We start from the raw sequence: 26,530 nt of genomic DNA on the forward strand, positions 1-26,530 counted from the left end.
TGGTGTTGTTTGACTGGTGTTGGTTTATTGGTGTTGGATTACTGGTGTTGGTTTATTGTTGTTGGTTTACTGCTCTTGGTTTACAGATTTGGTTTACTGGTGTTGGTTTACGGAATTGATTTATTGGTGTTGTTTGACTTATGTTGGTTTACTGGTGTTGGTTTATTGGTGTTGGTTTACTGGTGTTGGTTGACATAATTGATTTATTCGTGTTGGTTTTCTAGTGTTGGTTAATGGAATTGGTTTATTGGTGTTGGTTTAATGGTGTTGGTTTACTGGTGTTGGTTTATTGGTGTTTTTTGACTTGTGTTGGTCTATTGTTGTTCAATACTGGTGTTGGTTTACGGAATTGTTTTATTAGTATTGATTTATTGGTGTTGGTTTACTGGTGTTGACTTACTGAATTGGTTTATGTGTGTTGGTTTATTGGTCTTGGATTATTGGTGTTTTTTATTGCTGTTTGTTTATTGATGTTGGTTTACTGGTGTTGATTTATGGAATCAGTTAATTGGTGTTGGTTTACTGGTGTTGGTTTATTGGTGTTGGTTTATTGGTGTTGGATTATTGGTGTTGGATTATTGGTGATGGCTTACGGAAGTGGATTGCTGGTGTTGTTTACAGAATTGGTTTTCTGGTGTTGTTTTATGGAATTGCTTTATTGGTGTTGGTTTTCAGATTTGATTTATAAGTGCTGGTATATTGGTGTTTGTTTACTAGTGTTGGATTACTGGTGTTTGGTTATTTGTGTTGGGTTATTGGTGTTGGTTTACTGGTGTTGACTTACTAGTGTCTGTTTATTGATGTTGGTTTACTGGTGTTTTTTTATGGAATTCGTTTACTGGTGTTGGTTTACTCTTGTTCATTTATTGGTATTGTTTGACTGGTGTTGGTTTATTGGTGTTGGTTTATTTGTGATGGTTTACAGGAGTAGGTTTACAGAAGTGGTTTACTGGTGTTGGTTTTCTGCAGTTGGTTTATGGAATTGGTTTACCGGTGTTGGTTTATTGGTGTTGTTTAACTTGTGTTGGTCTATTGTTGTTCAATACTGGTGTTGGTTTACGGAATTGGTTTATTGGTGTTGGTTCTCTGGTGTTGGTTTATGGAACTGGTTTATTGGCATTGGTTTACTGGTGTTGGTTTATTGTTGTTGGTTTATGGAATAGGTTTATTGTTGTTGGTTCAATTGTGTTGGTTTACTGGTGTTGCTTTATTGGTATTGGATTATTGGTGTTGGTTTATTGCTGATGGCTTCTGGAAGTGTTTTGTTGGCATTGGTTTATGGAATTGGTTTACTGGTGTTGGTTTACTGATGTTGGTTTACAGAATTGATTTATTGGTGTTGTTTGACTTGTGTTGGTTTACTGGTGTTGTTTTATTGGTGTTGGTTTACTGGTATTGGTTGACATAATTGGTTTGTTCGTGTTGGTTTTCTAGTGTTGGTTAATGGAATTGGTTTATTGGTGTTGGTTTAATGGTGTTGGTTTACTGGTGTTGGTTTATTGGTGTTTTTTGACTTGTGTTGGTCTATTGTTGTTCAATACTGGTGTTGGTTTACGGAATTGTTTTATTAGTATTGATTTATTGGTGTTGGTTTACTGGTGTTGACTTACTGAATTGGTTTATGTGTGTTGGTTTATTGGTCTTGGATTATTGGTGTTTTTTATTGCTGTTTGTTTATTGATGTTGGTTTACTGGTGTTGATTTATGGAATCAGTTTATTGGTGTTGGTTTATTGGTGTTGGTTTATTGGTGATGGCTTATGGAAGTGGTTTGCTGGTGTTGTTTACGGAATTGGTTTACTTGTGTTGGTTTTCAGATTTGATTTATTAGTGCTGGTATATTGGTGTTTGTTTACTAGTGTTGGATTACTGGTGTTTGTTTATTGGTGTTGGGTTATTGGTGTTGGTTTACTGGTGTTGGTTTATTTGTGTTCGTTTATTGGTGTTAGTATACTGGCGTTGGTTTACGGATTTGGTTTATTGGTGTTGGTTTATTGTTGTTGGTTTACTGCTGTTGGTTTACGGATTTGGTTTACTGGTGTTGGTTTACTCTTGTTCATTTATTGGTATTGTTTGACTGGTGTTGGTTTATTGGTGTTGGTTTATTTGTGATGGTTTACAGGAGTAGGTTTACAGAAGTGGTTTACTGGTGTTGGTTTTCTGCAGTTGGTTTATGGAATTGGTTTACTGGTGTTGGTTTATTGGTGTTGTTTAACTTGTGTTGGTCTATTGTTGTTCAATACTGGTGTTGGTTTACGGAATTGGTTTATTGGTGTTGGTTCTCTGGTGTTGGTTTACGGAACTGGTTTATTGGCATTGGTTTACTGGTGTTGGTTTATTGTTGTTGGATTATGGAATTGGTTTATTGTTGTTGGTTTAATTGTGTTGGTTTACTGGTGTTGGATTATTGGTGTTGTTTATTGCTGTTGGTTGACTGGTGTTGGTTTACTGGTGTTGATTTACAGAATTGGTTTACTGGTGTTGCTTTATTGGTATTGGATTATTGGTGTTGGTTTATTGCTGATGGCTTATGGAAGTGTTTTGTTGGTATTGGTTAATGGAATTGGTTTACTGGTGTTGGTTTTCTGGTGTTGCTTTATTGATTTGGTATATTGGTGTTGGTTTACGGAATTGATTTATTGGAGTTGGTATATTGGTGTTGGTTTACGGAATTGATTTATTGGAGTTGGTATATTGGTGTTGGTTCACTGGTGTTGGATTACTGGTGTTTGTTTATTGCTGTTGGTTTATTGGTGTTGGTTTGTTGGTGTTGGTTTACCGGTGTTGGATTACTGGTGTTTGTTTATTGCTGTTGTTTTATTGGTGTTGGTATATTGGTGTTGGTTTATAAGTGCTGGTATATTGGTGTTTGTTTACTAGTGTTGGATTACTGGTGTTTGTTTATTGTTGTTGGTTTATTGTTGTTGGTTTACTGCTGTTGGTTTACAGATTTGGTTTACTGGTGTTGGTTTACGGAATTGATTTATTGGTGTTGTTTGACTGGTGTTGGTTTATTGGTGTTGGTTTACTGGTGTTGGTTGACATAATTGGTTTATTCGTGTTGGTTTTCTAGTGTTGGTTAATGGAATTGGTTTATTGGTGTTGGTTTAATGGTGTTGGTTTACTGGTGTTGGTTTATTGGTGTTTTTTGACTTGTGTTGGTCTATTGTTGTTCAATACTGGTGTTGGTTTACGGAATTGTTTTATTAGTATTGATTTATTGGTGTTGGTTTACTGGTGTTGACTTACTGAATTGGTTTATGTGTGTTGGTTTATTGGTCTTGGATTATTGGTGTTTTTTATTGCTGTTTGTTTATTGATGTTGGTTTACTGGTGTTGATTTATGGAATCAGTTTATTGGTGTTGGTTTATTGGTGTTGGTTTATTGGTGATGGCTTATGGAAGTGGTTTGCTGGTGTTGTTTACAGAATTGGTTTACTGGTGTTGGTTTTCAGATTTGATTTATTAGTGCTGGTATATTGGTGTTTGTTTACTAGTGTTGGTTTATTGGTGTTGGTTTTCTGGTGTTGGTTTACTGGTGTCGGTTTATGCAATTTGCTTATTGTTGTTGGTTTAGTGGTGTTGCTTTACTGGTGTATTTTACCGAATTGGTTTATTTGTTTTGTTTGACTTGTGCTGGTTTATTGGTGTTGGTTTTTTTGTGTTGGTGTATTGGTGTTGGTTTACGGATTGGTTTATTGTTGTTGGTTTATGGAATTGGTTTGTTAGTGTTGGTTTATGGAATTGGTTTATTGCTGCTGGTTTATTCGTGTTGGTTTACAGGTGTTGGTTTACTGGTGTTTGTTTACTGGTGTTGTTTTATAGGTGTTGGTTTATTGGTGTTGTTTTACGGAATTGGTTTACTGCTGTTGGTTTACTGGTGTTGCTTTATTGGTGTTGGTATTCTAGTGTATTTTACCGAATTGGTTTATTTGAGTTATTTGACTGGTGTTGGTTTATTGTTTTTGCTTTCCTGGTGTTGGTTTACGGAATTATTTTATTGGTGTTGTTTGACTTGTGCTGGTTTATTGGTGTTGGTTTTTTGGTGTTGGTGTATTGGTGTTTGTTTATGGAATTGGTTTATTGTTGTTGGTTTATGGAATTGGTTTGTTAGTGTTGGTTTACGGAATTGGTTTGTTGCTGCTGGTTTATTCGTGTTGGTTTTCAGGTGTTGGTTTATTGAATTGGTTTACTGGCATTGGTTTACTGCTGTTGGTTTATTGGTGTTGTTTTACTCGTGCCATTTTTTTGTTGTTGGTTTATTGGTGTTGGATTAATGGTGTTGGCTTACTGGTGTTTTTTTATGGAATTGGATTATTGGTGTTGTTTGACTTGTGTTGGTTTATTGGTGTGGGTTTATTGTTGTTGGTTTATTAATGTTTGTTTACTTGTGTTGGTTTATTGTTGTTGGTTTGCTTGTTTTGGTTTACTGGTGTTGGTTTACTGTTGTTGGTTTATGGAATTGGTTTATTGGTGTTGGTTTATTGTTGTTGGTTTACTGTTGTTGGTTTATTGAATTGGTTTACTGGTGTTGGTTTATTGCTGTTGGTTTATTGGTGTTGTTTGACTGGTGCTGGGTTTTGATGTAGGTTTATTGGTGTTGGTTTACTGGTGTTGGTTTCCTGTTGTTGGTTTATTGGTGTTGGTTTACTAGTGTTGGTTTACCGAATTGGTTTATTGGTGTTGTTTGACTGGTGTTAGTTTACTGGTGTTGGTTCATTGGTGCTAGTTTATTGGTGTTGGTTTACTGCTGTTCATTTACGGAATTGATATATTGCTGTTGGTTTACTGGTGTTCGTTTATTGGATTGTTTTACTGGTGTTGGTTTGCTGCTGTTGGTTTATTGGTGTTGTTGGATTGGTGCTGGTATTTTCGTTTTGATTTATTGGTGTTGGTTTACCGAATTTGTTTATTGTTGTTGGTTTAATGGTGTTGATTTACTGCTGATGGTTTATTGGTGTTGGTTTACTAGTGTATTTTACCGAATTGGTTTATTGGTGTTGTTTGAGTTGTGTTGGTTTACTGGTGTTGGTTTATTGCTGTTAGTTTATTGGTGTTGGTTTACTCATGCTGGTTTACTGTGTTTGCTTACTTGTATTGGCTTACTGGTGTGGGTTTACGGAATAGTTTTATTGGTGTTTTTTTATGGAATTGAGTTATTGGTGTTGGTTTTCTGGTGTTGGTTCATGTGTGTTGGTTTACGGGATTGGTTTATTGGTGTTGGTTTACTGGTGTTGGTTTATGTAATTTGCTTATTGGTGTTGCTTTAATGGTGTTGGTTTACTGGTGTTGGTTTATTGGTGTTGATTTTCTAGTGTATTTTACTGAATTGGTTTATCGGTGTTGTTTGACTGGTGTTGGAATATTGGTGTTTGTTTATGGAATTGGTTTATTGCTGTTGGTTTATTGGTGTTGATTATCTGGTGTTGGTTTATTAGTGTTGATTTTCTAGTGTATTTTACTGAATTGGTTTATCGGTGTTGTTTGACTGGTTTTGGTTTACTGGTGTTGGAATATTGGTGCTTGTTTACGGAATTGATTTATTGCTGCTGGTTTATTGGTGTTGGTTTACTGGTGTTGGTTAACGGAATTTGTTTATTGGTGTTGGCTTAGTGGTGTTAATTTACTGGTGTTGGTTTATTGGTGTTGGTTTATAGGTGTTGGTTTACTAGTGTATTTCACTGAATTGGTTTATTGGTGTTGATTTTCTGGTGTTGGTTTACTGGTGTTTTTTGGTGTTGGTTTATGGAATTGGTTTATTGGTGTTGGTTTATTGGTGTTTGTTTACTGGTGTTGCCTGACTCATGCTGCTTTTTTGATGTTGGTTTATTGGTGTTGGTTTACTATTATATTTTACCAAATTGGTTTATTGGTTTTGTTTGATTGGTATTGGTTTACTGGTGTTGGAATGTTGGTGTTCGTTTATGGAATTGGTTTATTGCTGTTGGTTTAATGGTGCTGGTTTACTGGTGTTGGTTTATTGGTGTTTTTCGACTTGTGTTTGTCTATTGTTGATCAACACTGGTGTTGGTTTACAGAATTGGTTTACTGGTGTTGGTTCTCTGGTGTTGGTTTATGGAATTGGTTTATTGGTGTTAGTTTATTGGTGTTTGTTTACTGGTGTTGCCTGACTCGTGCTGCTTTTTTGATGTTGGTTTATTGGTGTTGGTTTACTATTATATTTTACCAAATTGGTTTATTGGTTTTGTTTGATTGGTATTGGAATGTTGGTGTTCGTTTATGGAATTGGTTTATTGCTGTTGGTTTAATGGTGTTGGTTTGCCAGTGTAGATTTACGGAATTTGCTTATTAGTGTTGTGTAATAGTGTTGGTTTACTTGTATTGGTTTATTGGTGGTGGTTTATTGGTGTTGGGTTACTAATCTATTTTACCGAATTGGCTTATTGGTGTTGTTTGACTGTTGTTGGTTTACAGGTGTTGGTTTATTGTTTTTGCTTTACTGGTGTTTTTTGACTGATGTTGGTTAATGGAATTGGTTTACTGGTGTTGGTTCTCTGGTGTTGGTTTATGGAATTGGTTTATTGGCATTGGTTTACTGGTGTTGGTTTATTGTTGTTGGTTCACTGGTGTTGGATTACTCATGTTAGATTATTGGTGTTGGTTTACTGGTGTTCATTTATTGGTGTTGTTTGACTAGTGTTGGTTTATTTGTGTTGGTTTATTGGTGTTGGTTTACTGATGTTGGTTTACAGAATTGATTTATTGGTGTTGTTTGACTTGTGTTGGTTTACTGGTGTTGTTTTATTGGTGTTGGTTTACTGGTATTGGTTGACATAATTGGTTTGTTCGTGTTGGTTTTCTAGTGTTGGTTAATGGAATTGGTTTATTGGTGTTGGTTTAATGGTGCTGGTTTACTGGTGTTGGTTTATTGGTGTTTTTCGACTTGTGTTTGTCTATTGTTGATCAACACTGGTGTTGGTTTACAGAATTGGTTTACTGGTGTTGGTTCTCTGGTGTTGGTTTATGGAATTGGTTTATTGGTGTTGGTTTATTGGTGTTTGTTTACTGGTGTTGCCTGACTCGTGCTGCTTTTTTGATGTTGGTTTATTGGTGTTGGTTTACTATTATATTTTACCAAATTGGTTTATTGGTTTTGTTTGATTGGTATTGGTTTACTGGTGTTGGAATGTTGGTGTTCGTTTATGGAATTGGTTTATTACTGTTGGTTTAATGGTGTTGGTTTGCCAGTGTAGATTTACGGAATTTGCTTATTAGTGTTGTGTAATAGTGTTGGTTTACTTGTATTGGTTTATTGGTGGTAGTTTATTGGTGTTGGGTTACTAATCTATTTTACCGAATTGGCTTATTGGTGTTGTTTGACTGTTGTTGGTTTACAGGTGTTGGTTTATTGTTTTTGCTTTACTGGTGTTTTTTGACTGGTGTTGGTTAATGGAATTGGTTTACTGGTGTTGGTTTATGGAATTGGTTTATTGGCATTGGTTTACTGGTGTTGGTTTATTGTTGTTGGTTCACTGGTGTTGGATTACTCATGTTAGATTATTGGTGTTGGTTTACTGGTGTTCATTTATTGGTGTTGTTTGACTAGTGTTGGTTTATTTGTGTTGGTTTATTGGTGTTGGTTTACTGATGTTGGTTTACAGAATTGATTTATTGGTGTTGTTTGACTTGTGTTGGTTTACTGGTGTTGTTTTATTGGTGTTGGTTTACTGGTATTGGTTGACATAATTGGTTTGTTCGTGTTGGTTTTCTAGTGTTGGTTAATGGAATTGGTTTATTGGTGTTGGTTTAATGGTGCTGGTTTACTGGTGTTGGTTTATTGGTGTTTTTCGACTTGTGTTTGTCTATTGTTGATCAACACTGGTGTTGGTTTACAGAATTGGTTTACTGGTGTTGGTTCTCTGGTGTTGGTTTATGGAATTGGTTTATTGGTGTTGGTTTATTGGTGTTTGTTTACTGGTGTTGCCTGACTCGTGCTGCTTTTTTGATGTTGGTTTATTGGTGTTGGTTTACTATTATATTTTACCAAATTGGTTTATTGGTTTTGTTTGATTGGTATTGGTTTACTGGTGTTGGAATGTTGGTGTTCGTTTATGGAATTGGTTTATTACTGTTGGTTTAATGGTGTTGGTTTGCCAGTGTAGATTTACGGAATTTGCTTATTAGTGTTGTGTAATAGTGTTGGTTTACTTGTATTGGTTTATTGGTGGTAGTTTATTGGTGTTGGGTTACTAATCTATTTTACCGAATTGGCTTATTGGTGTTGTTTGACTGTTGTTGGTTTACAGGTGTTGGTTTATTGTTTTTGCTTTACTGGTGTTTTTTGACTGGTGTTGGTTAATGGAATTGGTTTACTGGTGTTGGTTCTCTGGTGTTGGTTTATGGAATTGGTTTATTGGCATTGGTTTACTGGTGTTGGTTTATTGTTGTTGGTTCACTGGTGTTGGATTACTCATGTTAGATTATTGGTGTTGGTTTACTGGTGTTCATTTATTGGTGTTGTTTGACTAGTGTTGGTTTATTTGTGTTGGTTTATTGTTGTTGCTTTACTGATGTTGGTTTACAGAATTGATTTATTGGTGTTGTTTGACTTGTGTTGGTTTACTGGTGTTGTTTTATTGGTGTTGGTTTACTGGTATTGGTTGACATAATTGGTTTGTTCGTGTTGGTTTTCTAGTGTTGGTTAATGGAATTGGTTTATTGGTGTTGGTTTAATGGTGCTGGTTTACTGGTGTTGGTTTATTGGTGTTTTTCGACTTGTGTTTGTCTATTGTTGATCAACACTGGTGTTGGTTTACAGAATTGGTTTACTGGTGTTGGTTCTCTGGTGTTGGTTTATGGAATTGGTTTATTGGTGTTGGTTTATTGGTGTTTGTTTACTGGTGTTGCCTGACTCATGCTGCTTTTTTGATGTTGGTTTATTGGTGTTGGTTTACTATTATATTTTACCAAATTGGTTTATTGGTTTTGTTTGATTGGTATTGGTTTACTGGTGTTGGAATGTTGGTGTTCGTTTATGGAATTGGTTTATTGCTGTTGGTTTAATGGTGTTGGTTTGCCAGTGTAGATTTACGGAATTTGCTTATTAGTGTTGTGTAATAGTGTTGGTTTACTTGTATTGGTTTATTGGTGGTGGTTTATTGGTGTTGGGTTACTAATCTATTTTACCGAATTGGCTTATTGGTGTTGTTTGACTGTTGTTGGTTTACAGGTGTTGGTTTATTGTTTTTGCTTTACTGGTGTTTTTTGACTGGTGTTGGTTAATGGAATTGGTTTACTGGTGTTGGTTCTCTGGTGTTGGTTTATGGAATTGGTTTATTGGCATTGGTTTACTGGTGTTGGTTTATTGTTGTTGGTTCACTGGTGTTGGATTACTCATGTTAGATTATTGGTGTTGGTTTACTGGTGTTCATTTATTGGTGTTTGACTAGTGTTGGTTTATTTGTGTTGGTTTATTGGTGTTGGTTTACTGGTGTTGGTTTACTGATGTTGGTTTACAGAATTGATTTATTGGTGTTGTTTGACTTGTGTTGGTTTACTGGTGTTGTTTTATTGGTGTTGGTTTACTGGTATTGGTTGACATAATTGGTTTGTTCGTGTTGGTTTTCTAGTGTTGGTTAATGGAATTGGTTTATTGGTGTTGGTTTAATGGTGCTGGTTTACTGGTGTTGGTTTATTGGTGTTTTTCGACTTGTGTTTGTCTATTGTTGATCAACACTGGTGTTGGTTTACAGAATTGGTTTACTGGTGTTGGTTCTCTGGTGTTGGTTTATGGAATTGGTTTATTGGTGTTGGTTTATTGGTGCTTGTTTACTGGTGTTGCCTGACTCGTGCTGCTTTTTTGATGTTGGTTTATTGGTGTTGGTTTACTATTATATTTTACCAAATTGGTTTATTGGTTTTGTTTGATTGGTATTGGTTTACTGGTGTTGGAATGTTGGTGTTCGTTTATGGAATTGGTTTATTGCTGTTGGTTTAATGGTGTTGGTTTGCCAGTGTAGATTTACGGAATTTGCTTATTAGTGTTGTGTAATAGTGTTGGTTTACTTGTATTGGTTTATTGGTGGTGGTTTATTGGTGTTGGGTTACTAATCTATTTTACCGAATTGGCTTATTGGTGTTGTTTGACTGTTGTTGGTTTACAGGTGTTGGTTTATTGTTTTTGCTTTACTGGTGTTTTTTGACTGGTGTTGGTTAATGGAATTGGTTTATTGGCATTGGTTTACTGGTGTTGGTTTATTGTTGTTGGTTCACTGGTGTTGGATTACTCATGTTAGATTATTGGTGTTGGTTTACTGGTGTTCATTTATTGGTGTTGTTTGACTAGTGTTGGTTTATTTGTGTTGGTTTATTGGTGTTGGTTTACTGATGTTGGTTTACAGAATTGATTTATTGGTGTTGTTTGACTTGTGTTGGTTTACTGATGTTGTTTTATTGGTGTTGGTTTACTGGTATTGGTTGACATAATTGGTTTGTTCGTGTTGGTTTTCTAGTGTTGGTTAATGGAATTGGTTTATTGGTGTTGGTTTAATGGTGCTGGTTTACTGGTGTTGGTTTATTGGTGTTTTTCGACTTGTGTTTGTCTATTGTTGATCAACACTGGTGTTGGTTTACAGAATTGGTTTACTGGTGTTGGTTCTCTGGTGTTGGTTTATGGAATTGGTTTATTGGTGTTGGTTTATTGGTGTTTGTTTACTGGTGTTGCCTGACTCGTGCTGCTTTTTTGATGTTGGTTTATTGGTGTTGGTTTACTATTATATTTTACCAAATTGGTTTATTGGTTTTGTTTGATTGGTATTGGTTTACTGGTGTTGGAATGTTGGTGTTCGTTTATGGAATTGGTTTATTACTGTTGGTTTAATGGTGTTGGTTTGCCAGTGTAGATTTACGGAATTTGCTTATTAGTGTTGTGTAATAGTGTTGGTTTACTTGTATTGGTTTATTGGTGGTAGTTTATTGGTGTTGGGTTACTAATCTATTTTACCGAATTGGCTTATTGGTGTTGTTTGACTGTTGTTGGTTTACAGGTGTTGGTTTATTGTTTTTGCTTTACTGGTGTTTTTTGACTGGTGTTGGTTAATGGAATTGGTTTACTGGTGTTGGTTCTCTGGTGTTGGTTTATGGAATTGGTTTATTGGCATTGGTTTACTGGTGTTGGTTTATTGTTGTTGGTTCACTGGTGTTGGATTACTCATGTTAGATTATTGGTGTTGGTTTACTGGTGTTCATTTATTGGTGTTGTTTGACTAGTGTTGGTTTATTTGTGTTGGTTTATTGGTGTTGGTTTACTGATGTTGGTTTACAGAATTGATTTATTGGTGTTGTTTGACTTGTGTTGGTTTACTGGTGTTGTTTTATTGGTGTTGGTTTACTGGTATTGGTTGACATAATTGGTTTGTTCGTGTTGGTTTTCTAGTGTTGGTTAATGGAATTGGTTTATTGGTGTTGGTTTAATGGTGCTGGTTTACTGGTGTTGGTTTATTGGTGTTTTTCGACTTGTGTTTGTCTATTGTTGATCAACACTGGTGTTGGTTTACAGAATTGGTTTACTGGTGTTGGTTCTCTGGTGTTGGTTTATGGAATTGGTTTATTGGTGTTGGTTTATTGGTGTTTGTTTACTGGTGTTGCCTGACTCGTGCTGCTTTTTTGATGTTGGTTTATTGGTGTTGGTTTACTATTATATTTTACCAAATTGGTTTATTGGTTTTGTTTGATTGGTATTGGTTTACTGGTGTTGGAATGTTGGTGTTCGTTTATGGAATTGGTTTATTGCTGTTGGTTTAATGGTGTTGGTTTGCCAGTGTAGATTTACGGAATTTGCTTATTAGTGTTGTGTAATAGTGTTGGTTTACTTGTATTGGTTTATTGGTGGTGGTTTATTGGTGTTGGGTTACTAATCTATTTTACCGAATTGGCTTATTGGTGTTGTTTGACTGGTGTTGGAATATTGGTGTTTGTTTATGGAATTGGTTTATTGCTGTTGGTTTATTGGTGTTGATTATCTGGTGTTGGTTTATTGGTGTTGATTTTCTAGTGTATTTTACTGAATTGGTTTATCGGTGTTGTTTGACTGGTTTTGGTTTACTGGTGTTGGAATATTGGTGCTTGTTTACGGAATTGATTTATTGCTGCTGGTTTATTGGTGTTGGTTTACTGGTGTTGGTTAATGGAATTTGTTTATTGGTGTTGGCTTAGTGGTGTTAATTTACTGGTGTTGGTTTATTGGTGTTGGTTTATAGGTGTTGGTTTACTAGTGTATTTCACTGAATTGGTTTATTGGTGTTGATTTTCTGGTGTTGGTTTACTGGTGTTTTTTGGTGTTGGTTTATGGAATTGGTTTATTGGTGTTGGTTTATTGGTGTTTGTTTACTGGTGTTGCCTGACTCGTGCTGCTTTTTTGATGTTGGTTTATTGGTGTTGGTTTACTATTATATTTTACCAAATTGGTTTATTGGTTTTGTTTGATTGGTATTGGTTTACTGGTGTTGGAATGTTGGTGTTCGTTTATGGAATTGGTTTATTGCTGTTGGTTTAATGGTGCTGGTTTACTGGTGTTGGTTTATTGGTGTTTTTCGACTTGTGTTTGTCTATTGTTGATCAACACTGGTGTTGGTTTACAGAATTGGTTTACTGGTGTTGGTTCTCTGGTGTTGGTTTATGGAATTGGTTTATTGGCATTGGTTTAATGGTGTTGGTTTATTGGTGTTTTTTGACTTGTGTTTGTCTATTGTTGTTCAATACTGGTGTTGGTTTACAGAATTGGTTTACTAGTGTATTTTACCGAATTGGTTTATTGGTGTTGTTTGAGTTGTGTTGGTTTACTGGTGTTGGTTTATTGCTGTTAGTTTATTGGTGTTGGTTTACTCATGCTGGTTTACTGTGTTTGCTTACTTGTATTGGCTTACTGGTGTGGGTTTACGGAATAGTTTTATTGGTGTTTTTTTATGGAATTGAGTTATTGGTGTTGGTTTTCTGGTGTTGGTTCATGTGTGTTGGTTTACGGGATTGGTTTATTGGTGTTGGTTTACTGGTGTTGGTTTATGTAATTTGCTTATTGGTGTTGCTTTAATGGTGTTGGTTTACTGGTGTTGGTTTATTGGTGTTGATTTTCTAGTGTATTTTACTGAATTGGTTTATCGGTGTTGTTTGACTGGTGTTGGAATATTGGTGTTTGTTTATGGAATTGGTTTATTGCTGTTGGTTTATTGGTGTTGATTATCTGGTGTTGGTTTATTGGTGTTGATTTTCTAGTGTATTTTACTGAATTGGTTTATCGGTGTTGTTTGACTGGTTTTGGTTTACTGGTGTTGGAATATTGGTGCTTGTTTACGGAATTGATTTATTGCTGCTGGTTTATTGGTGTTGGTTTACTGGTGTTGGTTAACGGAATTTGTTTATTGTTGTTGGCTTAGTGGTGTTAATTTACTGGTGTTGGTTTATTGGTGTTGGTTTATAGGTGTTGGTTTACTAGTGTATTTCACTGAATTGGTTTATTGGTGTTGATTTTCTGGTGTTGGTTTACTGGTGTTTTTTGGTGTTGGTTTATGGAATTGGTTTATTGGTGTTGGTTTATTGGTGTTTGTTTATTGGTGTTGCCTGACTCGTGCTGCTTTTTTGATGTTGGTTTATTGGTGTTGGTTTACTATTATATTTTACCAAATTGGTTTATTGGTTTTGTTTGATTGGTATTGGTTTACTGGTGTTGGAATGTTGGTGTTCGTTTATGGAATTGGTTTATTGCTGTTGGTTTAATGGTGCTGGTTTACTGGTGTTGGTTTATTGGTGTTTTTCGACTTGTGTTTGTCTATTGTTGATCAACACTGGTGTTGGTTTACAGAATTGGTTTACTGGTGTTGGTTTATGGAATTGGTTTATTGGCATTGGTTTACTGGTGTTGGTTTATTGTTGTTGGTTCACTGGTGTTGGATTACTCGTGTTAGATTATTGGTGTTGGTTTACTGGTGTTCATTTATTGGTGTTGTTTGACTAGTGTTGGTTTATTTGTGTTGGTTTATTGGTGTTGGTTTACTGATGTTGGTTTACAGAATTGATTTATTGGTGTTGTTTGACTTGTGTTGGTTTACTGGTGTTGTTTTATTGGTGTTGGTTTACTGGTATTGGTTGACATAATTGGTTTGTTCGTGTTGGTTTTCTAGTGTTGGTTAATGGAATTGGTTTATTGGTGTTGGTTTAATGGTGCTGGTTTACTGGTGTTGGTTTATTGGTGTTTTTCGACTTGTGTTTGTCTATTGTTGATCAACACTGGTGTTGGTTTACAGAATTGGTTTACTGGTGTTGGTTCTCTGGTGTTGGTTTATGGAATTGGTTTATTGGTGTTGGTTTATTGGTGTTTGTTTACTGGTGTTGCCTGACTCATGCTGCTTTTTTGATGTTGGTTTATTGGTGTTGGTTTACTATTATATTTTACCAAATTGGTTTATTGGTTTTGTTTGATTGGTATTGGAATGTTGGTGTTCGTTTATGGAATTGGTTTATTGCTGTTGGTTTAATGGTGTTGGTTTGCCAGTGTAGATTTACGGAATTTGCTTATTAGTGTTGTGTAATAGTGTTGGTTTACTTGTATTGGTTTATTGGTGGTGGTTTATTGGTGTTGGGTTACTAATCTATTTTACCGAATTGGCTTATTGGTGTTGTTTGACTGTTGTTGGTTTACAGGTGTTGGTTTATTGTTTTTGCTTTACTGGTGTTTTTTGACTGATGTTGGTTAATGGAATTGGTTTACTGGTGTTGGTTCTCTGGTGTTGGTTTATGGAATTGGTTTATTGGCATTGGTTTACTGGTGTTGGTTTATTGTTGTTGGTTCACTGGTGTTGGATTACTCATGTTAGATTATTGGTGTTGGTTTACTGGTGTTCATTTATTGGTGTTGTTTGACTAGTGTTGGTTTATTTGTGTTGGTTTATTGGTGTTGGTTTACTGATGTTGGTTTACAGAATTGATTTATTGGTGTTGTTTGACTTGTGTTGGTTTACTGGTGTTGTTTTATTGGTGTTGGTTTACTGGTATTGGTTGACATAATTGGTTTGTTCGTGTTGGTTTTCTAGTGTTGGTTAATGGAATTGGTTTATTGGTGTTGGTTTAATGGTGCTGGTTTACTGGTGTTGGTTTATTGGTGTTTTTCGACTTGTGTTTGTCTATTGTTGATCAACACTGGTGTTGGTTTACAGAATTGGTTTACTGGTGTTGGTTCTCTGGTGTTGGTTTATGGAATTGGTTTATTGGCATTGGTTTAATTGTGTTGGTTTATTGGTGTTTTTTGACTTGTGTTTGTCTATTGTTGTTCAATACTGGTGTTGGTTTACAGAATTGGTTTACTGGTGTTGGTTCTCTGGTGTTGGTTTATGGAATTGGTTTATTGGCATTGGTTTACTGGTATTGGTTTATTGTTGTTCATTTATGGAATTGGTTTATTGTTGTTGGTTTATTTGTGTTGGTTTACTGGTGTTGGTTTATTGGTGTTGGATTACTGGTGTTGGTTGACATAATAGGTTTATTCTTGTTGGTTTTCTAGTGTTGGTTAATGGAATTGGTTTATTGGTGTTGGTTTAATGGTGTTGGTTTACTGGTGTTGGTTTATTGGTGTTGTTTGACTTGTGTTGGTTGTATTGTTGTTCGATACTGGTGTTGGTTTACGGAATTGGTTTACTGGTGTTGGTTTATTGGTATTGGTTTATTGGTTTTGTTTTACGGAAATTTTTATTGGTGTTCATTTACTAGTGTTCGCTTACTGGTGTTGGTTTATGGAATTGGTTTATTGGTGTTAGTTTACTGATGTTGGTTTACTGGTGTTCGTTTATTGGTGTTAGTTCACTGGCATTGTTTTACGGGTGTTGTTTTACGGAATTGGTTTATTTGTGTTGGTTTACTGGTGTTGGATTATTGGTGTTGTTTATTGCTGTTGGTGTATTGTTGTTGGTTTACTGGTGTCGATGTACAGAATTGGTTTACTGGTGTTGGTTTATTGCTGTTGGTTTATTGGTGATGGCTTATGGAAGTGCTTTGCTGGTGTTGATTTATGGAATTGCTTTATCTGTGTTGGTTTTCTTGTGTTGCTTTAAGAAATTGGTATATTTGTGTTGTTTTATGGAATTGATTTATTGGAGTTGGTATATTGGTGTTGGTTTACTGGTGTTGGTTTATTGGTGTTGGTTTACTGTTGTTGGTTTACGGAATTGGTTTATTGGTGTTGTTTTATTTATTTTGCTTTACTGGTGTTGGTTTACGAAATTGGGTTATTGTTGTTGGTTTAAAGAATTGGTTTATTAGTGTTGGTTTACTGGTGTTGGTTTACGGAATTGGTTTATTGCTGTTTGTTTATTGGTGTTGGTTTATTGAATTGGTTTACTGGTGTTGGTTTACTGTTGTTGGTTTATTGGTGCTGGTTGACTGGTGTTTGTTTACTGGCATTGGTTTATTGGTGTTGGTTTACTGTTGTTGGTTTACGGAATTGGTTTATTGGTGTTGTTTGACTTGTGTTGGTTTATTAGTGTTGGTTTATTGGTGTTGGTTTACGGAATTGGTTTATTGTTGTTGGTTTAAAGAATTGGTTTATTAGTGTTGGTTTACTGGTGTTGGTTTACGGAATTGGTTTGTTGCTGCTGGTTTATTCGTGTTGGTTTTCAGGTGTTGGTTTATTGAATTGGTTTACTGGTGTTGGTTTACTGCTGTTGGTTTATTGGTGTTGTTTTACTCGTGCCATTTTTTTGATGTTGGTTTATTGGTGTTGGATTAATGGTGTTGGCTTACTGGTGTTTGTTTATGGAATTGGATTATTGGTGTTGTTTGACTTGTGTTGGTTTATTGGTGTGGGTTTATTGTTGTTGGTTTATTAATGTTTGTTTACTTGTGTTGGTTTATTGGCGTTGGTTTACTGGTGTTGGTTTACAGAATTGTTTTTATTATTGTTGGTTTACTGGTGTTTGTTTATGGAATTGGTTTACTGGTGCTGGTTTATTACTGTCACGGAGAAAAGCTCATCTTGCACACTATTCATAGAGAATAAATTATTTAACAGTGCACTCAGCTAGAATAATGTAAAACATTAACAATGCAGTAGAAGTTTACAAGCTATGAAACAAAACAATGCAGATAAATTATAATGTGCAACATCACAAGCTTTTTGAATCTGATTGGAACTGTATTCATCTAAGCAACTGGGGTCCATTCTACCACACCTCAGACATGGCTTGTAAGTAATGGGAATGGTTTGCTGTGTCATTTAGTGGTCCTGCAAGGTACTTATTGCTTAGCATTCAGTGGCAGTGTTTGGTCAAACGTGACCCTGAGGATATTGATGGTGGGGATTAGGTGAGACATTTAACATTGACTATCAAAGGTAGGTGGTCAAACTTTCTGTTGCTGGAGATGTCCATTGCCTGACACTTTTGTGATGCAAATGTTATTTGGGTCATGCTATACGAAGGCACAGAGTGCTTCATTTTCTTCAGAGTTACAAATTTACAAACTGAACTACTTGACTATGAGCAAAGGAAATCCACTGTCAGGCTTGCTGAGCAAGAATGGGCATCGATGAAACAGAGGAAGACATATGCAACCAGGTCACTGCCTATGGTGAACTCTGTGCCTGTCTGGACACACCCCCTGCTGACTGCTCCTGTGGCTCCTCCCACAGGCCCCTGTATAAAGGCGATCTGAGGCCTAACGCTCGGCCTCAGTCTCCAGGACATAGTATGATAGACACTCACTCCTGGTTCCTTCTTCCAGTCAATAAAAGCCGATATCTCGCCTTACGTCTCAGTGTGAGTTATTGATGGTGCATCACTGCCCTGAGGACTCACTCCAGTGGTGTCCATAGATGATTGACATGCAGTAACTACCACCACCTCTATGTAAGATGTGACTTGGGTGGCAAGTTCTGAACGTTAGGACAGTTCCAATCCAGATAATTGTTGCTCCACCAGCACAGTTTGAGACATCAGCAATGGTGTCATAAATAATATAACCTGACCAATAGCCAGCTTATTGAAGCTAAGTTTGTATTTCATTGGTAACACTCGACTATTTATACAGTGAGGTCCATGGTCTTCAGCTTTGCCAGGGCTCCCTAATGCTAGTCTCACTCAAGTGCTGCCTCAGTGTCTAGAGCAGTCGCAGTTATACTTCAGAATGTCTGCTCCTGACTGAACCAATACTGTGATACTTGGAGTTGAATGTTATCAGTGAAACCCAGACTAAGCATTGGTAAGTGGCTGGTGCAATCAATGACACTTTCTCTTTACCTTGCTGATGGGGCAGCAGTCAACTGGATTGAGCCTGTCCTGCCTTTACCACCTAGTGCTTGCCCAGGTAAGTTTTCCTGTTGTGACCTATATTTGTAATAACAGCCTGGCAGGAGACAAGATAACTCTGGAGTGAACACCTTCGGTATTACAACGGGGACATTCTGAATATGCTGGCAAGCTTCAGCAACACACACAAAATGCTGGAGGAACTCAGCGGGTCAGGCAGTATCTATGGAAATTAATAAAGAGTAGATGTTTCAGGCTGAGCCTTGACGAAGTGTTTCAGCCTGAAACCTCGACTGTTTATTTACTTCCATAAATGTTGCCTGTCCTGCTGAATTCCTCCAGCATTTTGTGGGGTTACAATGCTCTTTCTGTTTCTTAGCGTACACACAGTTGGCTGAACACTGGCTTCTTTAACAGAGTAGCTAGCTTACTAACTATTTTTGGACATGGTCTTGAGGAAAGAAAAGGGAGCAGAGGTAAGGCAATATTGATTAGGAAACACATTGCAATACTGGAGAAATGGAATGATTCTGGGAATGAAAGGGTTAATGTATGGGTGGTGTTTGATGGCTCTGGGCCTGTACTCGCTGGAGTTTAGAAGAATGGCGGGGGGTGGGGTGGAATTCATTTAAACCTATCAAATATTGAAAGGTCTGGATAGAGTGCACGTGGAGTGGATGTTTCCAAAAGTGGTGGAGTCCAGGATCAAAGAGCACAGCCTCAGAAAAGGGGGCCATCTATTTACACTACAGGGCCATAAGGTATAGGAGCAAATTAGCCCATTCAGCCCATCAGGTCTGCTGTGCCATTCCATGAAGGCTTATCTACTATCCCTTTCAACATTATTCGCCTGCCTTCTCCCCTTAACGTTTTGATGCCCTGACTAATCAAGAACCTATCAAACTCCACTTTAAATATACCCAATGACTTGGCCTCCATAGCCATCTGTAGAAATCAGTTCCACAGATTCACCACCCTCTTGTATCCTCGTTGCCTCTGTCGGAGGCTGTGCCCTCTAATCGTATCCACTACAGGAAATATCCTCTCTACATCCACTTTATATTAGCCTTCCAATATTTGATAGGTTTCAACGAGATTCCCCCCCACCTCATTCTTCTAAAGTCTAGCAAGTGCAGGTCCAGAGCTATCAAAAGCACCTCATACATTATCTCCTTCATTCCTGGAATTACTCTTGTTAAATTCCTCTGGATCTCCTCCAGTGTCAGCATATCTTTTCTCAGACAAGGAGCCAGACACCACTCACAAAACTCCAAATGTGGCCTTATAAATCATCAGCATCACATCCTTACTCCTATATTGTAGTCCTCTTGAAATGAATGCTAAAAGTGTATTTGTTTTCCTTACTACAAACTCACCCTACAAGTGAACCTTTAGGGAATCCTGCACAAGGACTCCCCAATCCTCTGAGTTTTGAATTTTCTCCACCTTTAGAAAACTGTCTACACCTTTATTCCTTATACCAAAGCGCATGACCATGTACCTCTGTTGTTGGTTTATGGAATTGGTTTATTGATAGTACCTCTCTACAGTATATTCCATCTGCCACTTCTTTGCCCAATCTGAGTCCTTCTGCAGACTTCCTGCTTCCTCAACAGTACCTGCCCACCTACATATCTTTCTTTCATCCACAAATTTGGCCAGAAAGCCGTCAATTCCATCGCCCAAACCACTGACATATGTAACAGCGTAAAAACAAGCAGTACAGACACCGACAACTGTGAAACACTACTAGTCACTGCAGTGGACCAGGAAAGGACCCCCTTATGCCCACTATTTGCCTTCTGCCAGTCAGTCAATCTTCTATCCATGATAGTGTCTTTCCTGTACTTCCATGGGCTCTTATCTTGTTAAACAGCCTCATGTGTGACACCTCGTCAAAGGCCTTCTGAATGTCTAAGTAAACAGCATCCACTGACTCTCCTTTGTCTATTTGACCTGCTGTTTCCTCAAAGAATTCCTAAAGATTTATCAAGCAAGTCAACCATGCTGACTTTGGCCTACTTTATCATCTCTCTACAAGTACCCCAAAACCTCATCCTTAATAATGGACTTCTACATCTTCTCAGCCACTGGTCATGCTAATTGACCTATAATTTCCTTTCTTCTGCCTCCTTCCTGTCTTAAAGAGTGGAGTGACATTTGCAATTTCCCTTCCCACCGAAACCATTCGAGAATCTCAGTGATTCTTGAAAATGATCAATACTAATGTCTCCATAATCTCTTCATCTACCTCTTTCAGAATCCTGGGGTATAATCCAGCTGGACCAGGTGACTTATCTAGCTTCAGATCTTTCAGCTTCTCAAGCTCCTTCTCCACAGTATTAGCACCCCCCCCCCCCCCCGGCACTCTCAAATTTCAGGCATTTCCAGTGGTCCAATATCCCCAGTTGCCCCTCCTTTACTCTTTAAATATATGAAAAACTCTTTTTTATTCTCTCGTCATTGTTTTCTAGCTGCCTTCTCTTTATTTGAAAAGCATCCCAGGCCTCTAATTCCTCACTATGATATGCACACTCTTTTGCTGTTTTGCTGTCTTTGAATCAGAATAAGGTTTAATGTCACCGGCCTATGTCACAAAATTTGTTGTTATGCAACATTACAATACATAATACCAATAAAAACTGTAAATTACAGGAAGAAGTACCTGGCATAACCTGGGTGATGTGGGCCCTCAATGAAGGATGCCGCCTTTTTGAGGCTTTGCTCCTTGAAGATGTCCTTAATGCTAATGGCCATGGTGGAGCTGACAGGGTTTACAACTTTCTGCCATTTATTCTGATCTTCTGAAGTACCACCCCATCCCATACCAGATCGTGATGCAGCCAGTTAGAATGATCTCCACAGTACATCTGTTGAAATTTTCACATATCTTTGGTGACGTACCAAATATCCTCTATCTAATCCTTAATGAAACATAATCACTGTTGTGCCTTCTCTGTAACTGCATCGATACGTTGGCCCAGGATAGATCCTCAGACACCCAGGAACTTGAAATTGCTCACCCTTTCCACTTCTGATCCCTCAATGATGTTTGTTCCATCATCTTCCCCTTTCTGAAGTCCACAATCAATTCTTTGGTCTTACTGACGTTGAGTGCAAGGTTGTTGTTACAACACCACTCAACCAGCTGATCTGTCCTGCTCCTGTATGCCTCCTCGTCACCAATCTGAAATTCTGCCAACAATAGTTGTGTCATCAGCAAACTTATAGATAGCATGTGACCTGTGGGTAGTCACTCAGTCGCGGGTGTAGAGAGAGTAGAGCAGTGGTCTAAGCTCACATCCCTGAGGTTGATTAGCAGTGAGGTGGAGATGTTATTTCCGATCTGCTTAGATTGTCGTTTTCCGGTGAGGAAGTTGAGGATTCAGTTGCAGAAGGAGGTACAGAGACCCAGGGCTTTGAGCTTTTTGATCAGAACTGTGGGAATGATTGTGTTTAACACTGAGTTGTAGTCAATAAGTATTAGTGTTATTCAGCTGATCCAAAGCTATATGAAAAGCCAATGACATTGTATCCGCTGTAGACCTATTGTGGTGATAGGCCAATTGTGGTGTGTCCGGGTCCTTGCAAGAGTTGATTCTAGCCTTGACTAACCTCTTAAAGCACTTCATGACTGTAAATGTGAGCAGTACTGGACTATAGTCATAAAGGAAGCTCACCCCGCTGTTCTTTGGCACGGGCATGACTGTTGCCCTTTTGAAGCAGATAGGAGCTTCCAGCTGTAGCAATGAGAGCTTGAAAACGTCTTTGAACACACCCGCCAGTTGGTTAGCACAGGTTTTCAGAGCCCTGCCAGGTACACCATCAGGGTCTGTCACCTGGTCAGCCATTATTGCCTCATATCCCCTTTAGAATACTTCATCCTTTGAATGTATCTATCCTGCACCTTCCAAATTGCCACCCAAAGCTCCAACCATTGCTGTTCTGCTGTTATCCCTGACAGTGTCCATTTCCAGTCAACTTTGGTCGGCTTCTCTCTCATGCCTCTGAAACTCTCTTTACTCCACTACAAAGAACGGGGATGAGGAGGAATCCCTTTTGCCAGTGCAACAGTGGAATTTAAAGTGGAGGTTGATAGATTCTATATTAGGCAGGGCATCAAAGCTTACAGTTAAAAGGCATGAGAATGGAGTTGAGAGATAGAATGAATCGGCCATGAAGGAATTGAGGAGCGGACTCGATGGGCTAAATGGTTTAATTCTGTTCCTGTGTCTTATAGCCTTATGGTCTAATATAGGCATATGTAGAATCCATATGCCTAGAGCCAAGAAGTAAAAGAAGGAATTTCTGCTTTTAAGTCACAAGGAGAGAGAAAGAGGTGTAAGACCAATACAGTGATGATAATGGAGGACTTCAACTATCCTAATATTATGAGGGTTGCTAGTGATGTAAAAGGCAGAACATAGAACATACAACACTTCAGCATAGTGCAGGCCTTTCAGCCCGTGATGTTGTGCCAGCCCTTTAACTCTTCCCTCCTTATAGCCCTCCATTTTTTCATATTGTCCCTGTGGTGACCTAAGAGTTTCCCAAATCCCTTTAATGCATCTTTCTCTAACACCACCCCAGGCAGAGCATTCTATGCACTCAGCACTCACTCTGTCATCCCCCCCCCACCTACTTTCCTCCAATCACCTTTAAGCTTTAACCTCTGAATAGAGTCATGGACTCCTTACATGCAGCGAAGAGGTTTAGGAAGACCATTAAAATTGCACAGAGGACGCTGGGTGTTGTAAGCAGGAACATAGAACATACAACTTCAACTTCATCATGCGGCCATCTCATTTACTGTATCAGTAAACTTAGTAGGATCATTTATACCCTTTGTCAACTGGAGTTGGCCAAACATTTGATTTATTTATTTGGTTGGGTTGAGTTGTTATGAAAACATTTCATCACCATATGAGGAGACATCAGCAGTGCACCGTATGCATGTTTATGCGTGAAAATGCTGTATGCAACATCAGGTCAACTCCAGGGTCCTGGCATGAGAACAGCGAGGCTGACTATCCAGACAGCTCATATGACTGTCCATCACCAGGTTCCACTTGCAGCCTAGTACCTTCAGTACCTTGATAACAGAGAAGGGTGGTAAGTGGAAGTTGTGCAGTGTGTGGATCACTCCAGTAGTCCCATGTACTGGTGGCTGGACTCCAAGTATATAACCCTATCCTCGGTTGTGTGTTGGGCTTGCTAACACTTCACGGGTGAGGCAAAGGGAGGTTACTCAGCCAATAGTAGCTGATCAAATCACACATACCCAACAACTTACCACGTTATTTATTGAATCTTTTGTTATTCCAGGACTTTTGGATTTCACTAATGTATTCTGGAGCCCAAATTCTTCAGCTACGGAAGTACACTGAATGGATGGCAATCTCTTGGCATGTTGTATCTATGCATAACTTTGCTGTAATCATTCGGAACCAATTCTAGTGCCTTGTTCTCTTGGTGAAGTACCATCTACTCCTCTAGATCAAATGATTATTTTGTTTTGAAATCGGTTTATTTTTGTCACATGTACCACTACCTTTCTTGCATACCATGCATACAGGACAGAGCATTTTACAGTGCTTTGAGGCAGAACAAGGTAAAACAATAACAGAATGCAGAATAAAGTGCAGTGCAGATAAATATTAAGATGAGAGATTATTATGAGGCAGATTGTGAGGTCAATAGTATAATTTATTGCACTAGGAAAATATCAACAGTCTTCTAACAGTGGGATAGAAGTTGTCCTTGAACCTAGTGGTAAGTGCTTTCAAGCTTTTGTATCTTTTGCCCAGTGGAAGAGAGGAGAAGAGAGAATGTCTGGATGAGTGGGGTCTTTTTTGCTAGCTGCTTTATTGAAGCTATTTGTGCAGGAATGTGAAAAAGAATATTTTCAGTCCATCCAAATAAATTCTCTGCCACATCAGGAAAGGAAAGCCCAGCTGGAGAGAAAAAAAGATAATACACTTCAAAAGATAATATGTGACCTCCCGTGCAACTGTTATCACCAGCGAAACCGGAGTGGTGAGCTTGTCACTCAGAGACATGGCGTTGCCAGGTTACTGGCTGCCATGTCGTTAGCGATTTGTATCTCCCTGCAAAATATCACACAGATTACTACTTCATCTCTCTGTTCTTTTCCATGGCTTTTGTATCCTATAATTCTTATCACTCTCGTCTCCCAAACTCCTCTATCATCAAGATCGCATCTTCACTGTTTGCCTTCACCAGGATGCGTGGGACTGCCCCTGTGCCGTACTGGAAAACCAAGAGGTACTGTGGTAACAACGGGAGTGGAGCTGCGATTTCTCCAAAAGCTCTGCGATGTCATAGCCCAGCAGACCCTTGTTTTACTTTATTCGTTGGTGGTAGGGGGTGGGGGCACGGTTTCGTAACGCCCTACAGAACCAGCAACATAGGTTCAGTCCATTCTCCCCATCACCACATGGGTTTCCTCCGGACGCTCCTGTTTCCAGACGCTTTCCTCCAGTGATTTGTTGGGGCTCTTAATTTACTGCCAGTTTGCACAAGAAGTGTCAGTTATGTAATCCCTCCAAATAAATATGGATCCTGATAATGTTTAATATGCATTTCAGGAATGCTTTGAGCTGCTTGCGACTCCTTCTGACTCTCTGTGTTTCTGTTATGCACTCCCTTTCTTCTCCAGTTAAAGAGAGTCTCTGTACTGGAATGGCGGTCCGAGTCTGCAGTAACTCACAACCCCCATGTGTGGTGCCCCATTCTAGTTAAAGGAAAATCACTCACCACAGTGGAAGCATCCAGGCCATGCCCCACTGACCCATCCTGTGACCTGGGATGGAGGATTTCAGTTAGAAAGAAAATAAAAGAGAAGCTGGGGTTGTGTGGTAAACTACATATACCTGTCTGGACACACCCCCTGCTGACTGCTCCTGTGGCTCCTCCCACAGACCCCGGTATAAAGGCGATCGAGGCCTGAGCCCGGCCTCTCAGTCTCCAGGATGTAGTATGATGGACACTCACTGCTTGTTCCTTCTTCCAGTCAATAAAAGCCAATATCTCGCCTTACGTCTCAGAGTGAGTTATTGATGGTCATCAATTTTATTGACTGGAAGTTTTAAAACATGGAAACCGTTTTACATCCAGAAAGATTGGATTTGGACCCCCAAGACCCTGAAGCAGCTCTTGCTTTTGAACTCTGGCTTGCATGCTTCCAATCATACTTGGAGGAGGTTCGTGCAACTGAACCCTCTGTTATGCACAGAATTCTCCTCTCGAGGGTCACCCCAAAAGTTTATTCCATTATCCGGGACCTGCCGACCTACGAAGGGGCACTGGACACCCTCAAAAGACAGTACCTGCGGCCGGTGAACACCGTCTACGCAAGACATCGCTTAGCTACGCAATGACAGCGGCCTGGAGAATTGAGCGCCGAGTTTCTCCGAGCACTACAGATGCTCGTCCGAACTTGTGACTGCAAGACGCTCACGGCAGAACAGCATGCGGAGCTGCTAGTACGAGACGCCTTTGTTACAGGAATCAGGTCAGTGTACATGCGCCAGCGGCTACTGGAAAAAGCCGATCTTACCTTACGCTCGACGATCGAGATGGATGACACACTGGAAGCTGCTCTGCACAATGCTGATGCTGTCCAGCCGCGCGATTCCCCGCCGGTTCCGTGGACGCCTCAGACCCTGCCACTGCCGGTTCCCGCGAGCGAATTCGCCAACGCCACTGCCAGTCGCGATTCCACGAACTCCCTGAACCCGACCACGGCTGCGGCCCGTCAAAAGCCCGTGCTGTGTTATTTCTGTGGAGTCGGAAAACACCCCTGAAAATGCTGCCTGGCCCGAGAAGCGACCTGCTCCAGCTGCGGAAAGCGGGGCCATTTCGCCAAGGTCTGTAAGTCTAAACCACGAGCGGGGTCAAGCAACGCTGCGGGTCACCATCTTGCATGCCTGGATGTGGGCGGCCATCTCTGTCGGCGTCAGCATGCCCCACCCCCGACCCGTGTGAGACATGGGCCATCTTGCATGCCCGGATGTGCGTGGCCATCTTTGTTGGCATCAACATGCCCTGCCCCCAACCCACGGGTGTTTACCGGGCACCAAGACGGCAGTTCAACTCTGGCCACCGTAACCCTCGACCAAAACGCCCCACACCAGCTTGCAAGGTCAATGATGGACATCCTGGTGGAGGGGCACAGGACTAGCTGCCTGTTTGACATGGGCAGCACTGAGAGCTTTATTGACCGGTGCAATGCTGTGGACTCGTGACACGGCCGGTAAGTCA

The sequence above is a fragment of the Hypanus sabinus genome, chromosome 30 (assembly GCF_030144855.1).
Source record: "Hypanus sabinus isolate sHypSab1 chromosome 30, sHypSab1.hap1, whole genome shotgun sequence".
NCBI lineage: Eukaryota > Metazoa > Chordata > Chondrichthyes > Myliobatiformes > Dasyatidae > Hypanus > Hypanus sabinus.